This window comes from Mauremys reevesii, linkage group 5, assembly GCF_016161935.1.
Source record: "Mauremys reevesii isolate NIE-2019 linkage group 5, ASM1616193v1, whole genome shotgun sequence".
In the NCBI taxonomy this organism is placed as follows: domain Eukaryota; kingdom Metazoa; phylum Chordata; order Testudines; family Geoemydidae; genus Mauremys; species Mauremys reevesii.
In genome coordinates this window covers 71304368-71329792 of record NC_052627.1, presented here as the reverse complement: position 1 = coordinate 71329792, position 25425 = coordinate 71304368, and the positions used below count along the sequence as shown (strand labels likewise).

Here is a 25425-nt window from a genome sequence, read left to right as displayed (position 1 = left end):
AGTGTCAGTACAAAGTCACAGGGCTGGAAGGAAACTTGAGAAGTCATGTAGTCCTGTGCTTGAGCAGGACCAAGTAAACCTAGAACATCCATGACAGGTGTTTGTCTGAAATCACCTGTTCTTTAAGTCTCTAGTGACAGGCATTCCATTACTCCCCTGAAGCTTGTTCCAGTGCTTACCTATCCTTATAGTTAGCAAGTTTTTCCTAATACCTAACCTAAATCTCTCTTGCTGCAGATTAAGCCCATTACTTCTTCTCCTACCATCAGAGGACATAAAGGACAACTGATCTCTGTCCTCTTTGCAACAGTCCTTAGAACATTTGAAAACTTATTAGGTACCCCCTCAGTCATCTTTTTCAAAGACTAAAAATGCCCAGCATCTTTAAAAGCTTTCCTTGTAGGTCAGGTTTTCTAAACATTTTATCATTTTTGTTGTTGTCCTCTGGACTCTCTCTAATTTGTCCATATCTTTCTTAAAGTGTGAGGCCCTGAACTGGACACAGGCCTAATCAGTGTTGAGTAGAACAGGACAGTTACCTCCTTTTCTTACAAACAACACTCCTGTCAATACCTCTCAGAATGATATCAGCCTTTTCAGCAACTGCATCACATTGACAACTCATTCAATTTGTGCTGAAGTAGATCTTGAGGTAATAGAGGGATAGCTTCCAAATCCACTTCAGCAGTCTACTCCCTAGCCACCTATTACCCATTTTATAGTTGTGTATTTAATTTTTCCTTCCTAACTATAGTATTTTTTTGCTTTTCTCATTACTGAATTTCATCTTTTTTATTTCACCCCAATTCTCCAATTTGGCAAGGTCATTTTGAATTCTAATCCTGTTCTCCAAAGTGTTAGCAACCTCTCCTAGCTTGGTGTCATCTGCAAATTTTAACATTCCAAGTCATTTTATCCAAGTCATTAATGAAAATATTGACTAGTACCTGAACCAGGACAGGCCCCTGCAGAACCCTGCTAGATACATCCTTCCAGTTTGATAGCAAACTATTGATCACTACTGATTGAATTTTTTTCATTTTGAATTTTCCAGTCAGAGAATCAGACTGGCTCAATGCAATTGACATCTTCCTACTGAAAAAGTCAATTTTAATGAAATCTCATTTTCTACAGGGAATATTTTCATTCAAAAAATTTCAACCAGCTCCAGCTGAAACCTTTCCATCTTATTATTACACTAGAGACTATTCTGCTTCCTTTGGATAATGAGGACCAAATTCTGCTCTCATTTACATTCATACAAAACCAAAATAAATCCATTAAAGAATGAGGCAAGGATTATTATTTGCCTTTTAGTTGCACCTAAAGATGCTAATAATTAGGACCTCATCATGCTAGAAGCTTTAGGTAGCAAGCTCTTGAGGCAATGACAGTGTATTCCTATGTGTGTCTGTTGTGCCTTGGACATTTGAGGCACAACTGTAAACAAAGAATACAAATGCCTAAATCTGTATGAGTTCGTAAGCCAATGAGAATGCCTGAGTAGTCAAAGCATTTGCAGTCTCCTAGTGCTGAGGAAATGCTGTACATTTTTATATTAACAAATTTCTTGACAATACAAGGTATCATCTTATATATGTAGAAAGGGCATCAGTTATACAAGATGAGAATACAGCAGAATTGAGTTAGTAAAAAATTATGAGTTATGGTAAGTGTATGCTGTAAAAGTTAGATCAGTTATTTGCTTTTAATTAGTTCACTCCAATTTCTCCTCTCTTCTATTTTTAATTTCTCTGATAACACCTTCAGTGCTTTCGCTATACACTAGATTTTCTTTATCCTTTATCTAACTTTGAGCCCCCTCAGGCAATTGAATTAAATTTCAAATCTCAGTTAAGCCTAGTTCATGATATCTTTTGACATGTTATTCCATTTCAGCAGATCCGGAGCAAAGGCAAAAATGAACAAATAAAGCCAACACAACTGCCACTGCTTCGTAGAAAAGAAAAGGGAGACGACTTTTGAGGAATAGCTTTCCAATGATTTCTACTGTGGCAAAAGAGGGAGAGGGTAAAGGGTGAAATACACCTCTACCTCAATATAACGCTGTCCTTGGGAGCCAAAAAATCTTACTGCGTTATATGTGAAACCGCGTTATATCAAACTTGATTTGATCTGCCTGAGCGCACAGCCCCTCCCCCCAGAGCACTGCTTTACCGCATTATATCCAAATTCGTGTTATATTGGGTGGCGTTATCAGGGCCGGCTCTAGGTTTATTGCTGCCCCAAGCAAAAAAAATTTTGGCTGCCCCCCCTCGGGTTTTTTTGGCCTTTACAGGTTTGCACTTTGCAGTTTTGTTTTGACTGTTTAAAATTTAAAAAAATGAAAACAGAGAATGTGTAGTTAGTGAAATAAAACAATTTCCTACTAGTGTAATTTTAACATTTAATTTTAACAAAAATACAATTACAAACAATTTGAGTTCAACTTTACACTGTGATGAAAAACATTAGTGTCTTCCAGTTTCTCATAAATTAAAAGAATTTATATGAACTGAATTTTTCTGGTTTTCACACTTACGTAGTCTTTTAATAAGTCAGTAAAATCTAATTTTTTTGCAATAGTACTTTCAACTGAAATTAATGTGAGTCCTGACAAACGATTTTGAGACATGGTGGACCTCATATAATTTTTTAGTAATTTCAGTTTTGAGAAACTGCACTCCCCAGAAGCCACTGATACTGGTAATGTTAAAACAATGTGTAATGCTATAGCAGTGTTTGGAGTGAAAAAATCATTTCTTGCTATAAATTCTAATACTTTTAGAGGAGAAGTTTTAGGACTTATTAGCTCAGATAAAGCTATTAATTCATCATACAATTCTACTGCATCAATGTCAGCAGCATTATTAGTACTGAGCGCTAAATGTAGGTCTTGGCAGTGCTTCATAAGGTCTTCTTTGGAAAACTGATTTTTAATATTTCCAATATCGTATAAAAATTCAAAAGTTTCACAATGACCATGCAACTGACAAAATCTTTCTTCAATGGAAGTTATAGCTACATCCAAAATACAACATTCAACTTTAAACCTTTTGTTTGGATCGAGAATAGGATCCTCATGATCCTCATAACAAAATGGTCTTGTTTTTTTCCCCGAGGACGAATGAATTGTTGAGGTGCAAACATCGGTTCAAAATCAAGATCCTCTGCTATTGTTGTTGCTTCTTTGACAGTTTCTTCAAACCCTTCATCTGAACAGTATTTTTTTAAATATTCCAGTGTTTTATTTAAAATCATCTTTGCCTCGGATATGTTTATGGTTATGTTCTGCATAACTTTGCTGGTCAAATTAATTTGATTTAGAATATTATGCCAAATAAGTGTGCAACATGAAAATTGAAACTGCATCATTTTCTGAGCCAATGTTTCAGCTTCATGTCGAAATGAAGGATCATACGACAAGTCCTGGCTTATTTCGAATAGTACATTGTAAATCTCTCCTGATGAATATCGGAATGGTCTAATAGCATCTATCCTGCTTTCCCATCTAGTTTGACTTAGAGGTTTAAGTGTGAGCTTTTGTTCAAGATGCTTCTTCAAGACTGCCCAATGGTGTGCAGAAGCACTAAAAAGTTGTAAATTGCTTGCACTGTGGTAAAATATGAAACAGCATTTTTAGATGATTTGCCGGCATCACTGATAACTAGATTGAGCAAATGCGCATGGCAAAGAATGAAAAAAGCTTGATTGTTTAAATTCAATATTCTTTGCTGTACGCCTGCATGTTGTCCTCACGTGTTTGAGCCGTTATTGTACCCTTGGCCGTGCATATTTTCTAAAGGTATTCCACAGTGTTCCAATCTCTGTAGAATTACATCTGTGAGGGCTTCCCCAGTACTTTTGTTCACTGGTATAAATTCTAGAAAGTGTTCACAAATTTTCACTTCTGCATTTTCATCAATTTTCAGAAATCGTAAAACTATTGACATTTGCTCGGTTTTGCTCAGATCTTGAGTACTATCAACTATAACTGAGTAATATTTGGCATGTTTCAAATTCGATAAAATTTCATTACGCACTCCATTAGAAATTAATTCTATTATCTCATTTTGTGTATTTTTACCCAAATAATGGGTGTGAATGTCTCCATTTTTCACTCTTCATATATGCTCAGCCATAACATTATCAAATTTTGTCAATAACTCCTAATTTTAAGAAATTTCCACTGTTATTCTCATATAAAATATCCAAGGATCCATGGAATTCGAGGCACTGTTCGGCTAGGAAATTAATGATTGCCAGTAAATGTTCCAACACCGCGTGCCAAAGTAGAATTTCTGAATTTAGTTGACGTTACTGTACTGCATAGATTGTTGTACCGGAACATAATCTGTTTGACAGCTCAATCCAATTTGTCAATGAGCGTAAATGATTTGTTGATGTTTCATGTTCTTTCAAATGCTGATGCAAATTTCGCCTTAAATTTCGCTCGTCATTAAAACCTGCAGTTGCCAGAAGAATGTCTGAGTTACAGAATAGTTTGCAGCAAACACAAAAAACTACATCTTTGGTCCGTGAATACACTAACCACAATCTATTAATTTGTTCCCCTTTTTCATTTTTTTCTTCATACTGGATGGCATAAATCGACAATTTGACTTATTAAATGGATATTCAAATGTAGGATCTAGTTTTGAAGGACCTTTTTTCACAATCATTCACATTGCATTAGTAATTATTGTTGGCCATGTACTTGGATCCGATCCTATGTCAGTCTCTCCACCTTCCAATAATTGTTCTTCAGTTTTAGATTTGGATAACAGTTCTGGACACTTCAGCTGAAGTAGTATATCTTTGGATGGATTGTGATTGTTCATCTTTATCAGTTAGTGAAGATAATCTTTGGTCAGATTGTTGTTCATCTTTATCAGTTGTTAAAGGTAATCTTTGGTTCGATTGGTCTTCACCAGTTGATGAATAATCACCTTCAATGCATTGCTTAGAGTTTTCTCCTTGATTGTCAACTTTTTGAAAATACTTTTTTGAAGTACGAGATGGCAAAAAGAATTAGAAAAACTGTTTCTTTCTTTGTTGCTGGTAGGAGCACCGGAAAGTCATTTTGTCATTTTCATTTTAGCCCTATAACCACTGGCACCGATGTGAAATGGAAATTAGCGCAAATGGCATCAATAGAGCAGCACAGTACACAAATGTCATCATGATTTGAGTGACTGTGTTACAACTTGACATGATATTTTTCATGTCACACTCCTATTGCACTACTGTACTTGCCATAGGTAAGGTGCTAGTCATTGGGGCGAGAGAGCTCCCAGTGAGCTCGGATACACACTGGACCCAGCCCTGCTGGCATTTTCCCAGCGCTGAGACTGCCCATCTGGGAGCCCGAGGGGCATGCAGTGGAGAGAGCTCTGGGGCTGGAGGAGCCAAGGAAGAGGTGCTGGGATTGCTGGACAGATGCTGCCCCTCTCTGCCAGGTTGCTTGCCCCCTGCAGGAGGGAAGGCAGAAGGAGACTCCAGGCACTGGCACCATGAGGCCACCCAGCTGGGAGCCCCAAGGGGCATGCAATGGAGAGCACTCTGGGGCTGGAGCAGCCAAGGAAGAGGTGCTGGGCTTGCTGGACAGATGTTGCCCCTCTCTGCCAGGTCACTCGCCCCCTGCAGGAGGGGAGGCAGAAGGAGATTCTAGTCACCGTCACGCTGTGCGGGGCTGGAGAGGGAGGTGGCAGCCTCTGTGGCTCCAGCAGGCAGAAGCACCCCAGAGGTCTCGGGGACCATCCTGCCTGGCCCGATTCTTACCTTACTGCGGCTCTGGCCCGAGGTGGATTCATCTTCCATCACCACCCCTCCCGCGGCTGGGGGTTGGGGCTGCTGCTAGATCCCAGCCCCGCTCATCCTTGGTCTTCGCCTTGGCCCTGGCAGGAGTTTGGCTCAGCCCGGGCTGCTGCTCCACTCCCCTCTCCCCTCCCCTGACAGGAGGTGATGCAGAGGGGAGGAGGAGGAGGAGGTGGCAGAGGCGGGGCCAAGCCAAGGAGGAGCAGCCTGCCCGGGTGCCATGTTCCTCCCGTCCTTTGCAGCCAGGGCAGGGCCATGCTACTGGCTCCCACCTGGGGGATGGCTGCTGACCGTGGGAGAGCGGTGGGGACAAGCTGAGGAGTGGCCCGTCCTCTGCAGCCAGGGCAGGGCTGAGCTACCGGCTCCTGCCACTCTCCTATGGTCAGCAGTCCCCCCCGAACCCCCAGGTGGGAGCTTGTAGCGCGGCCCTGCCATGGCTGCAGAGGACAGGCTGCTCCTCCTCGGCTTGTAGCGGCGGGGACAAGCCGAGGAAGAGCGGCCCGTCCTCTGCAGCCGGGGCAGGGCCGCGCTACCGGCTCTCGCCTGAAGTTGGGGAGGTGGCTGCTGTCCGTGGGAGAGTGGTAGGGACATGCTCCCCATTTAGCCGGATCCCTGCCTCGCCACGCAGAAAAGCTGTTTACCACCCCCCTGGGGTGGTCAGGATCCAGCCCAGGATGCCACCTCAGGTTTGAGTTGGAGCCCCAGCATTATGCCGCCCCATATATTTTGCCGCCCCAAGCAACTGCTTGTTTAGCTGGTGCCTAGAGCCACCCCTGGGCGTTATAACAGGGTAGAGGTGTACATACCATTCTGAAAAGTGCAATGTATGTTCTAAGCTTTCCTGGAGCTTTGAAAGAGAAACTGCTTTGGTTTAGTCTAATCCACCTAATTACAAACAGGAACAAGGTTGAATTTCTTCTCTTTAATAAAGCAAGGGTAAAACTGGAATAATCCCAGAGATGTCTGTGGAGTGACTACAGATTTACATCTGTGAACAAGAGCAGAATTGGTCCTGAATCACTAAAATTTACAGAAGGGTTTCTTAAACTTAGTGCATTGACCATTTTATGAGAAATTGTCATCATGACAGTCTGATGACATAGTTGGAGACACAAGAAATGTTGAACTACTCTTAAATTTAATCTCTTAATTTCCTTAAATAATATAATTTATCTTGCAAGACTTGCTCTTTTCCTGTTACATACTCAAATACTGATCACCCTTCCTGTGTCTCAAACTATATCACCAGACTGGATTTCCTGTTGGAAAGTTACAGTAAAGTGATAACTCACTGAACTGGACTTGAGCTTGTAGTCATGATGTGGGAAAAATTCCAATTAACATCAAAGGGAGTTAACACACACCAGTGGTTTAGGGCTCAGCTATATTCCCAGATGAGAGAAACCAGCACTATTAATAGGGAAAGACATTGAAACTAGTATTTCTAAAGCTAGTTTTAAAATTAATTTTTAACATATACATTGTGGGCCTCTATTCTGACATCAGTGGGACTCAGAGCAGGGGCCCATATAGGAGTGGGCCCTAAGGTGTGATCCTTACCCAATAAAGTTACTGAAAGTTTTCAGTGGGAACAGTATTGAGCCCAGGCGTGGCTCTAGCTTTTTTTGCCACCCCACGCATGGCAGGCAGGCTGCCTTCGGCGGCTTGCCTGCGGGAGGTCCCCAGTCCCGCGGATTTGGCGGCTTGCATGCGGGAGGTCCGCTGGTCCCGTGGCTTCGGTGTACCCACCGCCGAATTGCTGCCGAATCTGCGGGCCTGTGGGGGGTCCACCGGTCAAGCCACGGAAGGCTGCCTGACTGCTGCCCCCTGCGGCTTGTCACCCCAGGCACATGCTTGCTGCGCTGGTGGCCAGAGCCAACAATGATTGAGCCCTTAATTAGTAAAGGCAAACTTCTGCTCCTAGTTCCACACAACAGATCTCACCTCCAGACATACTGCTCTTCCTTCTTGTGTGAATCTCCCATCGACATGATTAATAGTTCCACAAACACACGGAGAGTAGACTATCCAAGTTGAGAACAAACACTGCAGATGTGAGAGCAGAATGTAATGGGTTTACCAACCCCATACTGAGCACAGGTAGAAGGAAGGAGAGAGTGTGCTTTCACTTCACATCTTTAGGAAAGTTATGATGAACTAACTAAGTGTCCCTGTGTAGACAAGTCATTAGATACTCTAGTGATGAACACAGTTTAGGAACAAAGACAAGTAGATTAGGGAGATAACACCAACTCTCTTAACCTTCCCTTCTTTTACTACATCACTGCTTCTTTCAAGTCTCTCCCTCTTTTTTATTTTTTAACTATGTCTCCAATTTGATATCAGAGTTAAGTTAAATTATATCTAGTAGGAGTTAATCTCTTAAAAATTAAAAAGGTAAGTAAAATGCAAGGAATTAAATGAAAGGTTTTATCACAGAGAATGTGATCTGTGGGGTAAATATAATGTTGAAGGGATAGTGGATAAAAGAGTTATATATGCCACAATGCTCCAGGCATTGTAAAAAAATTCTAAAAGGATTTTTTTTAAGTCATCCTAGAATCATTTTTAGTCAGCAAAATATCAGAGTGCATTTTTAAATTGCTAACCATTTCTGCAGCCAGTTCGCTCCTGCTGATCTATGAGATAATCTCTTTTTGAAGAAGTTCTCAACATACTAGGAGTATGTACACTATGGCTATTATAGCATATATACGGCACTGTAGCTATGCCAGCATGACTCATAATGTAGATGCAGCCTACACTGATAGAAGGGATTTTTCTATCAATGTAGAGATATCATGCCCCACCCTTTTTGAGCAACAGTAACTAGCTCAATGGAAGCATTCTTCCATTGACCTAGTTGTGTCTACACAGGAGGTTAGACTGGCATAGATATGTCATTTAGGGTGTGGATTTTTCACACCCTTGACCAACGTAGCTATGTCAACCTAAATTGTAAGTGTAGACCAGGTCATTATGAACCAGACCCTACAGACAACTTCTAGAACAATAACAACCATTTAGCCAAAAGTGTGTATTTCCCTCACAGCACCATGCTCAATTCAGCCATTAATGTACCACTTTCATACATGGGGAAGGTGAATGGCCATTAGTCCATCTCACCACACAACAGCCCATACTTATTTCTGTTGTTTTCTCTCACAGCCAGAGCTCTGATACTGTCCCAGTCTGTTCTCACAGCCCATCCTACTCGCTCCTCCTAGCTGGAGCTCAGCCTTCTGGAATTAGCATCCAGTGATGGCCAGTCCACGCCGCTTCCCGCAGCTCCCATTGGCCGGGAACAGTGAACCGCAGACACTGGGTGCTGCGGGTGGCCATGCCTGCAGACGGTAATGTAAACACTTTCTCATGGCCCACCAGTGGAGTACCCTGACAGGCCACATGCAGGCTGCCCACCACTGCTCTAGATCCCCCAAACTTCTTCGGTTCAAACTCCATCTAAGTTTCCCCACAGGAGCTTCCTGCTCCCTGGGCTCCTCTCTGTCACAGCTTGCTTGGTCTTAGTCTTCCCTGCAAGAGCCCTTCAGGCTCCCTGCAGTCTCTCTCCTCTTTCCTGCTCTGGGCTTTTCCCTTCAGATTCAGGGCCATTCAGGAGCTTTCTTGCTCCCTACCTGGCTCTTTCAACAACTGGGGACTGTCAGCACTTAAACCTGCCTTCTTTTATCAACTGATTGGTCTCAGATGGAGCTTATCCTGTAATCAGGGCTGCCTTAGCTCCATGATCTCTAGCTCACAGTGCAAGCCACTCGGTTACACATGGGTCTTGGGAGACTTCGGGCCAGATATTGATACCCTTACATTGTATAACACCTTATTTCATGTGTTAATAAAAATAAATAAATAAATATACACTTTACTCTGTTTATATCCATCTGTTGTCTCTTGTCTGATACAGTACTTACATTGGAAGTTCTTTGGGGCAGGGGCTTGCTTTGTACAACACCTAGCACAATGGGGTCTTCATCTGTGACTAGGTCTCCGAGGTGCTACAATAATACAAATAAATAAATAATAATAATAATTAAGGCTAAGATTTAGTCATGGGTATTTTTAGTAAAATCATGGACTGGTCATGGGAAATAAACAAAAATTCACGGCCCGTGACCTGTCTATGACTTTTACTATAAACCTCCCTGATTAAATCTTAGCAGCTCCTGGGGCTCCGGGGCGCTGTTGCTCTGGGTGGCCCTGGGACACCATTGCTCTGTGGGGCTCCAGGGATCAACGGCTGGCCTCTGCTACAGCAGCAGGGTCTGACTGCCCCCCCCCACCCGCTACTCCAATGCTCCTGGGGATTGCTGCTGCTTCAGTGGCCCATGGGACTAGTGGCACTGGCCACTGTTTGGGGGACTCCAAGGCCAGCTGCTCAGGTGGCCCTGGAGTCAAAAACACTGGCAGCTGCAGAAGTCAGAGGTCCCAGAAAGTCCCAGAACCTGTGACTTCTTTGACAGACTTGTAGCCTTAATAATAATTAATAATTACTTCATTTGTAGAATAAGGTAGTATTCAATCTGAGTAAAGATATTAAAATCAGGCCATTATTGGGTTGGTAAGAGGCTGAGGTTTGCAGTAAGGTATCAAAATAACTCTGGGTACAAACTTCTATCTGTGACCTGCAGCAGGAGTGAATATTTGCTAATTGGAGCTAGAAGAACTACTGCCATGCTGTGACAAACTTTAAAAATGGTAATTCCTTCTTAATTTCTTTCTCTTTATAAAACAGTTACCAGGATATGTTTGTGCAAATAGTTGATTTTTCTTTTATCATCAGTCTGCTTTAGCTGCCCAGTTCCCTCAGTGATGTTGCATTGTGATGTTTATGGCATCACAATTCAAACAGTGGAAGTGACTGAGCTGTCAAAATACCAGGCTACTGAAACGGTGAATGAGTCAAAGAAACTGGTTGGTTTGAAAGAGGACAGTTTCTGTTCCTGCACATCTTGTCACAGTCATCATCAGCAATAAGAAAGCAACATGACAATTTAATGGAGGTTTAAATAAAATATTACATTTTGTAAAGTTTGCCAGAGTATGGCTGTGTTTTATTAAGAGAACAGTGATATATAATTAGCTAATAAGTTGCAAGTACTTTCTTCTTCCCTAAGTGGGGTATGTGTGTGTGGTGGGGGGGGGGAGGGAGTCAAACCAACTTAAAATGTCTAAACAAGCCTTGAGAACATAAAGGTGTTGCACATCCTACGTCCAGGGCCAGTGCAAGGATGTTTCGCATCCTAGGCGAAACTTCTACCTTGCGCTCGCCCACCCCGCGGCAGCTACCCCCTCCGCTCTGAGGCACACCTCTCCCTGCGGCAGCTCCCCCACTCTGCCCTGAGGCGCGCCCCCATGGCAGCTCCCCACCCCAGCTCACTCCTGCTCCACGCACGAGCACCCCGAGCACACCATCGCTGCTTCACTTCTCCCGCCTACCAGACTTGCAGCGCCTAAGCTGATTGGCGCCGCAAGCCTGGGAGGTGGGAGAAGTGAAATAGCCACAGTGTGCTCAGGGAGGAGGCGGGGGCAGGGATGAGCTGGGGCAGGGAGTTACCCTGCGTGCTGCCCCCCTTACTTGTTGCAGGCGGCCCTCCCCGTGCTCCTCTGCCCCAGTTCCTTCCGCCTAAATGCCGGAGGCAACTGGGGCGGCCGAAGATCCAGCCACTGCGGTTGCTGCCAAAGAAAATGGCGCCCCCCAAATCCTAGCTCCCTAGGCGACCGCCTAGGTCACCTAAATGGTTGCACCAGCCCTGCCTATGTCACAAGCTCTATAAAATATTTTTAAAGTATCCAATACCAGTAAATCATTTTGAATAAGAGTTGTTTAACTCTCATTGTTTAACATTACATTGGAACTGACACTGCTACACAGAAAGGAAAGAGAGACTGTAAGAACTTTTCTCCATTCTAGTTATTTAGAAAAACCAAGAAAACAAAAACAACCCCCCAACCCAAAACAGATTTTAGTTAGATTATTACAAAGAGGGTCTTCTAGTAATCCTACAGAAAGCAGAAATAACTGAATAAAACAATGCCCAATATTGCATGGGATTCCATTTGGGGAAAGGAAGGGAGAGAAGTGATATTTTGAGATCCATAGTTAAAAGACACTCTGGTTCATTGAGCTTTTACAGGCAGAAGTGACCTGAAAATAATTCCTCAGAGCACCAAATTTAGAGAAATTCTTGGAAAAGTGATGTGTTTGTAATATGTATAGAGGTGTTCCATCTCTAGTATCTCTGACTCAGAAATACTAGGAGAAAGATTTTTAATATTTCATGAAACTTTAAAGAGAACAGTGTCCGGGGTTGAAGTGGCAGGGAAACAAAAATCAGAGTCTTGACTGCATGCATAGAATCATAGGCTACAGGCACATAATAAGGATGTCACTGAAACAATGCATTCTCAGGAGCTGAGGTCTAGCATGTATAACAAATACCCTTTCCCTATAATTCTGCAGGATGGTATTAAAGCATGTGTTCACTCTGAAAAAATACCAGCAAAAATGATATTGTCAGGATCCATATATACTTTCCCCAATTTACTCCAATATCGAATTTGCTCAATTTACAAATGCAACATTTTCCATAATATTGCATATTCCATAATATTTCCAACATTGACCATAATATAATTAAATTGAACATCCCCATTGTGGGGAAAACACCACAGCAGCCCACCACAGTAGCATTTAATTTCAGAAAAGGAAACTACACAAAAATGAGGAAGTTAGTTAAACAGAAATTAAAAAGTACAGGGCCAAAAGTGAAATCCCTGCAAGCTGCATGGAAACTTTTTAAAGACACCATAATAGAGGCTCAACTTAAATGTATACCCCAAATTAAAAAAAAACATAGTAGGAGAACCAAAAAAGTGCCACTGGGGCTGAACAACAAAGTAAAAGAAGCAGTGAGAGGCAAAAAGTTATCTTTTAAAAAGTGGAAGCAGCAAAGAATCCTGTGGCACCTTATAGACTAACAGATGTTTTGCAGCATGAGCTTTCGTGGGTGAATACCCACTTCATGCATGAGAAGTGGGTTGTCAAAGAAAAAGTATTCACCCACAGCTAGCTCATGCTGCAAAACATCTTAGTCTATAAGGTGCCACAGGATTCTTTTGCTACTCTACAGAAACCAGACCTACACTCTGATATTTAAAAAGTGGAAGTCAAATCCTATTGAGGAAAATAGAAAGGAGCAAATGAAGTGTAAAAAAATAATTAGGAAGGCCAAAAAAAAGAATTTGAAGAACAGCTAACCAAAGATTCAAAAAGTAATAGCAATTTTTTTTAAACTAAGCCTGCTAAACAACCAATGGGTCCACTGGATGATTGAGATGCTAAAGGATCACTCAAGGATGATAAGGCCATTGAGGAGAAACTAAATGAATTCTTTGCATCAGTCTTACAGCTGAGGATATGAGAGTGATTCCCAAACCTGAGCCATTCTTTTTAGGTGACAAATCTGAGAAACTGTTCCAGATTCAGGTGTTTATAGAGGTGGTTTTGAAAGAAACTGATAAATTAAACAGTAATAAGTCACCGGGACCAGATGGCATTTACCCAAATGTTCAGAAGGAACTAAATGTGAAATGGCAGAATTACTAACTATGGTATGTAACCTATCATTTAAATCAGCATCTGTATCAGATGACTGGAGGATAGCTAATGTGACACCAATTTTTTAAAATAGCTCCAGAGGTGATCCTGGCAATTACAGGCCAGTAAGCCTAACTTCAGTACCAGGAAAACTGGTTGAAACTATAGTAAAGAACAGAATTATTAGACACATAGATAAACATGATTTGTTGGGGGAAGAGTCAACATGGTTTTTGTAAAGGGAAAAATCATGCCTCATCAATCTACTAGAATTTTTTGAGAGGGTCAACAAGCATGTGGACAAGGGTGATCCAGTGGATATGGTGTACTTAGATTTTCAGAAAGCCTTTGACATAGTCCCTCATCAAATGCTCTTAAGTAAAGTAAGATGTCATGGGATGAGAGGGAAGGCCCTCTCTTGGAGCAGTAACTACTTAAAAGATAGGTTTCAGTGTAGTAGCCATTTTAGTCTGCATCAGCAAAAAGAATAGGAGTACTTGTGGCATCTTAGAGACTAACAAATTTATTGTAGCATAAGCTTCCGTGGGCTACAGCTACATGCATCCGATGAAGTGAGCTGTAGCCCACGAAAGCTTATGCTGCAATAAATTTGTTAGTCTCTAAGGTGCCACAAGTACTCCTATTCTTTTTGCTTAAAAGATAGAAAACAAAGGGTAGGAATAAATGCTCAGTTTTCAGAATGGAGAGAGGTAAATAGTTGTGTACCCCAGGAGTCTGTACTGGGACCAGTACTATTCCCCATATTCATAAATGATCTGGAAATAAGGGGTAAACAGCGAGGTGGCAACATTTGCAGATGATACAAAATTACTCGAGATACTTAAGTCCCAAGCAGACTGCGAAGAGTTACAAAGGGATCTCACAAACTGGGTGACTGGAAACAAAATGGCAGATGAAATTCAATGTTGAGAAATGCAAAGTAATGCGCATTGGAAAATATAATCCCAACTATACATATGAAACAATGGAGTCTATATTAGCTGTTACCACTCAAGAAATATCTTGGAGTCATTGTAGATAGTTCTCTGAAAACATCCATACATATACACTACATATGTAAACACAAAACTGCTTCCATTTAGATTGTGTGCTGTTATTTCATTTTCAGTTCAACCTCTAAAAGGCTTATTTCCTTCTGATGCTGTTCGAGTCACTCTCAGTGGGAAACAACAGGGTTTATATATTACTCATTCATTTAAAAACCCTAAGGCAGGACCCCTGTGGAGTTTCTTCAGTAATTGGTCTCCAGATGCTAGTGATGTACAGCGCTCTGAAAGTCCTTAAACATCATGAGAACACAATTCCATCGGCTTCAAAAGTTGCATGTGTTTAAAGAAACAGCAGATTGCTCATGCATGTTTTACAGTGCTCTTACAGTACCTAATTATTCAATATCTTATAAGTAGTGTGCTACAATTTACTAGTCTAACACAACAGTGTAATAGTTTGCAAACTAGGTAATTAGTGTATTATTGACTAAAGATATAGCATAACTGAGTACTCCATCCGGAAAAATCAGTATGTGTTAGAAATAAATGGTCAGGTGCCAGAATAAACATATTCTTAAATCTCATTTAATTCAGTGAGCTATTATTAGCATGTACTGAAGTGATCTGTTGAATCAGGGCTTTTAAGCAGGACAAAAATGATTTTATTTAAGACTATAATGATTACATTCAATCTCAATTTTCACAAAACAATTTTGCAGAAGGTAACTGAATTCTCTGTAGTATTTGTTTGAAAAGATATTTACCAACATTTGTAGAGTTAACATTTTAAAATTTCCTTTTTATAAATTTTCCCAAGTCTGACATATGTTTGTGTTCCTGTAGTTAAACCATCCCTGTCACCAAAACATTAAATTTCACACAGTCTCATAACATCTCAGACCTAGGCCAAATTTTATGCTTAAACATGGGAAGAGTTATTCCATAACTTGAACTGAGATCTGCAAAGCAGAGCTGACAGCTCTCCAGAATCACCAGCCACTCAGCTCTCCAACAGAATGGCTCTACTTGCTGTACTAGCCATTCTGACCTACCTCACTCCTGGGTTCCCAGCTACAGCCCATACCCTCAGTGATCTCCCTGCAACGTGACAACCTTCAACAGCCAGAGTCCCAGTCTGACAGACCCATTAAAACCTGTAGGGCCAGAGCTATCCTTTGGCAAACAACAGGATGTTCACTAGACTGAGAAGCTGTTGAAATAAAAGAGCTGCAATTCCAGAAAGTTTTAGCTGCAAGTCTCCCCTCTCTGCATTAGTCTGTCTCCTCAGTGCTCCCTGTTTGTAATGCAGGCCAAGAATGGTGCAGGGGAGTTGTAGACAAATTTGCCTGAAAAAACACAGCTTACAAGTCCACCATGGTGGCAGCTTCTCTCTTTGGTAAGCCTTTTACCTGTTCTGACCAACCTCAGTAGGTCTTTTAGGCTCGGAGTACTAATATAGTCAATGGAGGCTTGGTTGCAGGACTATCACGTGAGCAAAGTTTAATGGGTGTTTGTATTTGATGGCATTTACTTGATGGTATTTGGTGGCCCTTACTTGATGCTAATCTTTCATCTTCACAATTTAAGCTTTATCTGTTTGTTCATGATTATTTTTTATACTCCAAAAAGTCTGCAGAAGTTTCCTCCAAACTCTCAGCTCATCACAAATACACTGCATTTACCTGGAGTAAATGTTGCTGACATCTGTTCCTAAATCAAAATTCACATAAGCAGCCTTAACTCTGATCATGTTCACATTACTGTTTCTCATAATAATGTGAAGTGATATGTGTTATTTATTCCGGGATAAGGCCGTGTTGTGTGTCGGAATACACCAGACATAACAGGATGGAGCTTTTAAGCATTACTGTAGTATAAATAATAATCTTCACATTGCTGTGACCATGTGTGAGAGATGGCATTTGTTATTACAGAGATGCTAGTACAGTATCACCATTTTTTAATTTACAAAGATATTAAAAGTTTTAATAAGATCCTCTAGAAAGACTGAGATAAGGACAAGGTTTTCATATTGTATTAGTGAACTCTGTCTACTTCTAGTGATTTTCATTTCCTTTATGAAAACTGGCTATCCACTTTTGCTACACTGTGCCAGTAACATTAAGAAAAAAAAAACCTGGTCAGCCTGCTTTACATTCATGAGAGTATCCCAACACAAAAATACACAAAATGAATCAGGAGGCTACCATTAGAGGAGAGATTATACATGATAGAGGAAATATGGATAGAATACATGGGCTGATTTTAATACAAAATCAGGCCCTCAGACAGTAAAAGAAATACTGGAATGACTTTTATGTCACCATAATAACATAAAACTAAACTGATACTTCCTTTTTTCACGTACCAAACTTAAAAAGAAACATTACGGTTGACGTCCAAGTCTGTAATTTACTCTATGTCTTCCAGTGACATGGAATGAATCAAAGGCTGTCCCTCTAGAGAAAATCTTAGAGGGCAGTGGTTCATTAGATGTTCCATTCTGTGGATTTCTTCTCCACATTTGCATACCAGGCCATCTCTCAGTTTCCATTCATGTTGTAGGTAATTGCAATGATGCTGGGGGGTTCTGTTAAAATTTACTGTGACCTATATCTTGTGTGCCATGGTAAAGCCCTGTGGTTGATCTATAGGACCCATGATCTGGTTTTGATTCTTAACCCCACTGTTTTTCCATAACTTCCACCACTTGTTTACAGTCCCAGGGTTTTGAGGGTTTTGGCCACTAACCAGAAGGGGTTCCTGGACTTAAGGCAGCACCTTGGGGATGGGAGTAGGGTGTGGAGATCTTTGCGGATGGGGAAGTCTGGGTTTGTTATCATGCAGTTATGTTCTTAAATTATTGCTGGGACAGATAGCCAACCTGTCCGTGTTGATTTTAATTCTCCAGTGACAGTTCTTATAGTAGCATTCAAATGCACGTCTACAAATTTTGACAGGTTTCAGAGTAGCAGCCGTGTTAGTCTGTATCTGCAAAAAGAACAGGAGTACTTGTGGCACCTTAGAGACTAACAAATTTATTTCAGCATGAGCTTTCATGAGCTACAGCTCACTTCTTCGGATGCATAGAATGGAACACACAGACAGGAGATATTTATACATACAGAGAACACAAAAATGTGGAAGTATGCATACCAACAGGAAGAGTCTAATCAATTGAGATGAGCTATCATCAGCAGGAGGAAAAAAAACAACTTTTGAAGTGATAATTAAGATGACCCATAGAAAGTGTGAGGAGAACTTAACATAGGGAAATAGATTCAATTACTGTAATGACCCAACCATTCCCAGTCTCTGTTTAGGCCTGAGTTAATTGTATCTAATTTGCATATTAATTCGAGTTCAGCAGTCTCTCTTTGGAGTCTGTTTTTGAAGTTTTTTTGTTGCAAAATTGCCACCTTCAAGTCTGTCACTGAGTGGTTAGAGAGGCTGAAGTGAAAAAATAAGTGCAAAATCATCAAAAATAAGCTTAAAGTCAAAAAAATTCAGGTGAAAGACGTATCACAAAAATAAGTGTATTTTACAGTTAAGAAAAGCTTTTCCCCAACTTAACGCTACAAAGTTCTGAAGGAATTAAACAGTTAAAGTTGTAAAAATGTTAAAAAATAAGTGTTTAAAAAGGTAATAAATTAAAATGTTAAAAATGTTTCATTTAATAATGAAACCCAGTTATGCAAAGGGGAGCTCAAGTGGTAACAGCTACCATCACTACATGCTTCTTTCCCTGAAAAGCCTTTACAGCCATTGTGTAAGAAATGGGCCTTTCCCAATAAATGTGTCTGTAAATAATCAGTTGTGCTAGCTGCTGCAGGCAGAGTAACAACCTAATTTAAATTATTATACTATAAATTGTTTAAACAAAATCACTTAAATATAGAAATTTGTATATTGCTTAACTGCTTCCAGATGTACTAGTGGGAATGTAAACCGAGTATAGCTATATAAAAAAAAAATTAAAGGCAAAGCAAGGGGTGTTAATTAGCTCAAATAACAAATTATTTAAAAAAAAACCTACAGGGATCTGTTTTGGCACTATCACTCTTTAATATTTATATCAGCAACATGCCACCATCCTTGTCATGGAAATTTGGAGATGCTGATGATCTTGTGCTCCCCATCCAAGTGAGCACTTTCCCCCAAGTGAAACATATGTGCTCAGAAGATGAGAAAAAAACTGGAATACCAACACTGGGCATGGCGACTCCAATCGAACCCTCAAAAAAAAACCAATTTCCATGTTCCATGTTCCACCTGAACACTACCATGTGAAGAAGTGCCTGAATGTCACTTGCTGTGACTCTAAACTCAGGCATGTGGATTATCTGAAAAATTTGGGAGCGATTTTAGATTGCAGCCTTACATATTGCCAACATTTGACAAAGACCGCTGCCAAGATAAAGGCTAGGAATAATTTAATCCACCAACTAGCCAGGATCAGTTGTGGAGCAGATACTTACACTTTGTGAACATCCATATTTCCCCTTGGCTTCTCAGCTGGGTGAATACTGAGTGCCAGTATGCCAGTGCCATTAGCACACATAGGAAACTGATGCTAGAAGCTACCTAATCATTTATAGTGTTACCAAATCATAAAACACGTAGTAATGATGGCAAAATGTGGCTCAGTGCAAGTTTGGGTAAGTATCCAATAGTAAGTTTTCCATATAAAATAAAGAAGTAGCAAATATTGAAGGAAAACTGGGAAATAATATTGTTAGTGTTACAGCTTTAAGGTTCCTGGAAGTGCACCTTAACTGAACGTTAAAATGACCTGTGAGTATTTCCAGAAACAGGGACAGGAAACTTTAGGGAAATTAAACCACTCTCTTGGCATCTAGAACTTGTCTCAGAGCTATAAATACCATTTAGAGCCATATTATTATATTATGAATGAATTTTTAAACCTATATAAAAGAAAGCAGTGCACAGTTCACACTTGTATGCCTTATTAATGTATGTAATTTCCACAAAAGTGTACTGCTGACTCTCTAGAAATCAGTTAACTGTAAATAACTACTCTTAACAGAACTGCTCAATTTTCCTTCAAAGCAACTTTTGTTTGGACGTTATAAATGACTATCAGTCAACATTTTGCCAATATACTGCTTCATGGCTTGTACAATCAAATATTTTCACTTTCTTATAAACTCCTTAGATTCTGTTAAAGTATTAATGATACCACCACTTTCCATGAGATGTGAAATCAATCAAAACTCCAGTAGGTTATGCTCTCAATATTACTTAGTTATCTATTAAAAGCATTAAGCAATAATCAACAGTAATAGAGAGGTATAACTGCATATTCAATTAGCTTCTGCAATCAATACTTTCTCATTAAGCTTTTTTTGATTGTACTTCTTATCACCAAAAATGGGGCTCATTTTCATCAAGTGAAAAGCAGATATGAAAAACTAAAATATTAGCACACCCTAATTAAGGGTCAGTGAGGTGACAGTGAGGTGCCAGAAGAAGTGGGTGAGGAGAAAGTTTCTTTGAGGCCACTGCTCCACCCACCCTGGCAAGTAAGTGCATGGAATGGGGTAGAGAGTGATGGAGAGAAGTGGGGGGGGGAGGCGGAGAAGGGGACGAGTGAGGAGCCCTGACTGTAACCTCTGTCCTCGCACAGTACACCACCTAGCAGATCTGGTTGGATGTAACTGGGAAGTGTGATGTATGTTGTAAAGGGCTGTAGCAAAGTATTCCCTTCCAGGGGCAGCCCAGGAGGAATTATGAGTCACAATTCCTTCCCAAATCTTCTTTTAGGTTAGTACAACTGTGTGTCTTCTTTATTCAGGGGTAGTAGCAATATCTCATATAGACATATATTAACATCTTTTAATAAATGTGGTTAGTGCTTATTTCAGACAATTTTTAGAAAAAAATATAGAAATATCTTTTCCCAGTTTATTTGAATTATTTTTGAGAAAGTTTCACCACATGCAAAACTCTCACCCCTTGCAAAAACAGGTTTCAGAACAGGTGGAGATAAATACACCCCTTTTCCTGCCTGGTTTGCACACGTTTAGCTAACTGAGGTTAAGAACATAAGCACGTCCATCTAGCCCAGTATCCTATCTTCCTACAGTGGCCAATGCCAGGTGCCTCAGAGGGAATGAACAGAACAGGTAACCATCAAGTGATCCATCCCCTGTTGCCCACTCCCAGCTTCTGGCAAACAGAGGTTAGGGACACCATCTCTGCCCATCCTGGCTAATATCCATTGATGGACCTATCCTCCATGAATTTATCTAGTTCTTTTTTGAATACTGTAATAGTCTTGGCCTTCACAACATCCTCTGGCAAAGAGTTCCACAGGTTGACTGTGCATTGTGTGAAGAAATACTTCCTTTTGTTTTAAACCTGCTGCCTATTAATGTCATTTGGTGACTCCTAGTTCTTGTGTTATGAGGAGGATTAAATAACACTTCCTTATTTACTTTCTCCACACTAGTCATGATTTTATAGACCTCTATCATATCCCCACTTAGTCATCTCTTTTCCGAGCAGAAAAGTCCCAGCCTTACTAATCTCTCCTCATACGGAAGCCATTCCATACTCCTGATCATTTTTGCTGCCCTTTTCTGTACCATTTCCAATTCCAGTAAATCTTTTTTGAGATGGAGCGACCACATCTGCACTCAGTATTCAAGATGTGGGCATATCATGTATTTATATAAAGGCAATATGATATTTTCTGTCTTATTATCTAGCCCTTTCTTAATGATTCCCAACATTTTGTTAGCTTTTTTGACCACTGCTGCATATTGAGTGGATGTTTTCAGAGAACTATCTACAATGACTCCTAGATCTTTCTTCAGTGGTAACAGCTAACTTAGTTGGGATTCAAGTATCAGAGAGGTCGCTGTGTTAGTCTGGATCTGTAAAAGCAGCAAAGAGTCCTGTGGCACCTTATAGACTAACAGATGTATTGGAGCATGAGCTTTCATGCTTCAGCCCCATGGGGCTTGTATGCCAGGGCTCAGGGGTTCAGCAGGAGCGGGGCTCTTGAACTTCTGAAGATTGTTGTATGCGGCTCGGAGTAAGTTTGGCCACCCCTGTGTTATTCACTTCGTCTCTGAGAGGGCTTAGGAAGGCAGTTATTTTCCCTAACAATATGCTTTGACATATGGAAACCCAGGTGGTTCCATTATTTCAATCCTCTTTTTCAAAGCAGACGTAGAGTCACAAGGGAAGATTGGAAGATGAAGGGGCACCAATATATGGCTGATACCCAACTGTGCAACTTCTTGTTGTCAAACTTGCCTACTGTGATATTTCTGCTATCCTAGTTCCTGACAGAGATGGAACATAGATAAGGCCTGGTCTACTCTAGGAAATTAAGTCATTTTAACTACATCACTCAGAGGTGAGGATTTTCCACAGAGCGGCGTAGATAAGCTGAATTCTTCCATCAATCTAGTTATTGTCTCTCGGGGTGGTGGATTACCTATGCTGATGGGAGAAACCCTCCCATCAGCATAGGTAGCCTCTACACTGACATGCTACAATGGTGCAGCTGTGCTACTGTAGTGTTCTAAATGTAGATCTATCCTAAGTATGCTGAAGCTCAATCCAGGTAAAACGAAATGGTGCTGGCCCATATGGAAAAATGTAAGGGGATTATGCCTATTCTCGCTAGTGTGTACAAATTCACCATTTGTTGACACAGTTTGAAGTCACATAGTCACACTCAATTCTTTAATGCTTCTGGATTCTCACCTAATTATGGTGACTCAAGTGGTTTTGGTTTTGGGATTTTTTGGTCATTTATGGTTTGCCAGGAAATTGAAGCAAATTGCTATGAACCTTCACTATCATTTCTTCAAAAGAAATGTGAATTTTTCATGTTTAAATTGTAACTTCCCCAAATCAGAAAAGTCAAAAAATGGGTGTTTTACCACCTATGAGAGGGAACTGAAGCAATTTAATGCAATATGTGACATTCAGATTTCCTCAGATGTGGCATATACAGTAGAAACTTAAATCTGTTAAGCAGTTCACTGTTTTAGTCTTTTGCAAGCACTGCACTGCAAGTGAACATGGCCATATTTTCTGTTATATGTTACCACTTTAAGGCTCTGATTAGCTCTTAGATGTTCCTAACAGCACTTTATGCTCCATATTGACAGTTATTAGATCCGCCAAATTGGATATAGGAGATTGGAGGCTGTACCTTCTGCATTTACATTTATGAAAGTGTTTGGTAATTCAGGTCATGACTTTAAATAAAAATTGAAGTTCTTCCTTTAATCTTTCCTCTGCTTGTGTTGGAGTGACACTCAGGGTACGTCTACACTACAGGATTATTCTGATTTTACAGAAACCGGTTTTGTAAAACAGATTGTATGAAGTCGAGTGCATGAGGCCACATTAAGCACATTAATTCGGCGGTGTGCATCCATGTACCGAGGCTAGCGCCGATTTCCGGAGCATTGCACTGTGGGTAGCTATCCCATAGTTCCCGCAGTCTCCCCAGCCCATTGGAATTCTGGGTTGAGATCCAGTGCCTGATGGGGCAAAAAACATTGTTGCGGGTGCTTCTGGGTACAGCCTCACCCCTCCCTCCGTGAAAGCGGCAGCAGCCAACCATTTCGTGCCTTTTTTCCTGGGTGAACTGTGCAGACGCCATAGTACAGCAAGCATGGACCCTCCTCAGCTCAAGACAGCAATCATGGATGTTTTAAAAACCTTGTGCATTCTCGTGCATTCAATGCTGAACCAGGACCTGCAAAGCCAGGCGAGGAGGTGGCGGCTACGGCAGCGCGGCGACGAGAGTGATGAGGACATGGACACAGAATTCTGTCAAACTGCGGGCCCCTGCGCTTTGGAGATCCTGCTGGTAATGGGGCAGGTTCTAGCCATTGAACGCTGATTTTGGGCCCGGGAAACAAGCACAGACTGGTGGGACCGCATAGTTTTGCAAGTGTGGGACGATTCGCAGTGGCTGCGAAACTTTCGCATGCGGAAGGGCACTTTCATGGAACTTTGTGACTTGCTTTCCCCTGCCCTGAAGCGCCAGAATACAAAGATGAGAGCAGCCCTCATAGTTGAGAAGCGAGTGGCAATAGCCCTCTGGAAACTTGCAACGCCAGACAGCTACTGGTCAGTCGGGAATCAATTTGGAGTGGGAAATCTACTGTGGGGGCTGCTGTGATGCAAGTAGCCAAAGCAATCACTAAGCTGCTGCTACGAAAGGTAGTGACTCTGGGAAATGTGCAGGTCATAGCGGATGGCTTTGCTGCACTGGGATTCCCTAACTGTGGTGGGGCTATAGATGGAACCCATATCCCTATCTTGACACTGGAGCACCAGGGCACCCAGTACATAAACCGCAAGGGGTACTTTTCAGTGGTGCTGCAAGCACTGATGGATCACAAGGGACGTTTCACCAACATCCACGTGGGATGGCCGGGAAGGGTTCATGACGCTCGTGTCTTCAGGAACACTACTCTGTTTAAACGGCTGCAGCAAGGGAATTACTTCCCAGATCAGAAAACAACAGTTGGGGATGTTGAAATGCCTGTCGTTATCCTGGGGGACCCAGCCTACCCCTTGATGCCATGGCTCATGAAGCCATACACAGGCAGCCTGGACAGTAGTCAGGAGCTGTTCAACTACAAGCTGAGCAAGTGCAGAATGGTGGTAGAATGTGCATTTGGCCATTTAAAGGTGCGCTGGTGCACATTACTGACTCACTCAGACCTCAGCCAAACCAATGTCCCCATTGTTATTGCTGCTTGCTGTGTGCTCCACAATCTCAGTGAGAGTAAGGGGGAGACCTTTATGGTGGGGTGGGAGGCTGAGGCAAATCACCTGGCCGCTGATTACGCGCAGCCAGACACCAGGGAGATTAGAAGATCACACGAGGAAGCGGTGTGCATTAGACAAGCTTTGAAAACCAGTTTCATCACTGGCCAGGGTACAGTCTGACTGTTGTGTTTCTTTCTCCTTGATGAAACGCTCCCCCCACTTGCTTGACTCATTCACTGTAAGACACACCCCCCCTTCAATCACAGCTTGCTTTCTAAGGAAATAAAGTCACTCATTTAAAAATCATGTATTCTTTATTACTTAATTATAAAAAGAGGGAGAGAACTGACAAGGTAGCCTGGGTGGGGTTTCGGAGGAGAATAGTAGGGAAGTAAAAGGCCACTATAAAAATGTCATAATTTCATAATAATGAGAGCCTTTTGGTTGGGCTGTCCACTGGGGTGGAGTGGGCGGGTGCACGGAGCCTACCCCCACGAGTTCTTACTCGTCTGGCGGGTGAGGAGGCTAAGGAACATGGTGAGTGGGGAGGGTGGTTATACAGGGGCTGCAGCGGCACTCTGTGATCCTGCTGCCGTTCCTGAAGCTCCACCATACGCTGGAGCATGTCAGTTTGATCACGCAGCAGCCCCAGAGTTGCATCCTGCCACTGCTGATCTTCGTGCCGCCACCTCTCATCTCAAGCATCTCTCCTCTCATCTCGAGCGTCTCTCCTGTCCTCACGTTCCTCCCTCCTCTCCTCACGTAGGTCCCTCCTGTCCTCACGGTCACTGGCATCTTTCCTGTACTTTGCTACCATGTCCTTCCACTCATTCAGATGAGCCCTTTCATTGCGGGTCACTTCCATGATTTCCAAAAACATTTCTTCTCGCGTCTTTTTTTCCCGCTGCCTTATCTGAGATAGCCTTCGGGATGGAGTAGGGATGCTTGAAAAATTTGCAGCTGCATGAGGGAGGGGAAAAAAGGGAGGGATGTATTTAAAAAGATACATTTTAGAGAACAATGGTCATACTCTTTCACGGTGAACAACACTATTCATCTTACATAGCACATGTGTTTTCACTACAAGGTCGCATTTTGCTTCTTAATATTGAGTGCCTGCGGCTTTGGTGTTACAGATCACAGACGCAGGTCCAGGCATCAGAATTCTGCTTGCATGCGGCCATGGTAAGCCATTGTCTTTCGTCTTCTGCAGCC

General features: G+C 41.7%; 1 protein-coding gene across 6 annotated transcripts in view; it reads right to left on the bottom strand.

The window, feature by feature from the left end:
* The window catches only part of GALNTL6 (polypeptide N-acetylgalactosaminyltransferase like 6), a 564733-nt gene that overhangs the window by 285754 nt on the left and 253554 nt on the right, over positions 1 to 25425 (bottom strand). The window contains exon 2 of one of the 6 annotated variants that reach the window (XM_039541782.1): positions 9744 to 9827. The exons of the other annotated variants lie outside the window; for them this stretch is intronic. The gene's annotated coding sequence lies outside the window, so the exon portion shown is untranslated. The remainder of the gene's footprint in view (positions 1 to 9743; positions 9828 to 25425) is intronic. 6 annotated transcript variants of the gene reach the window in all.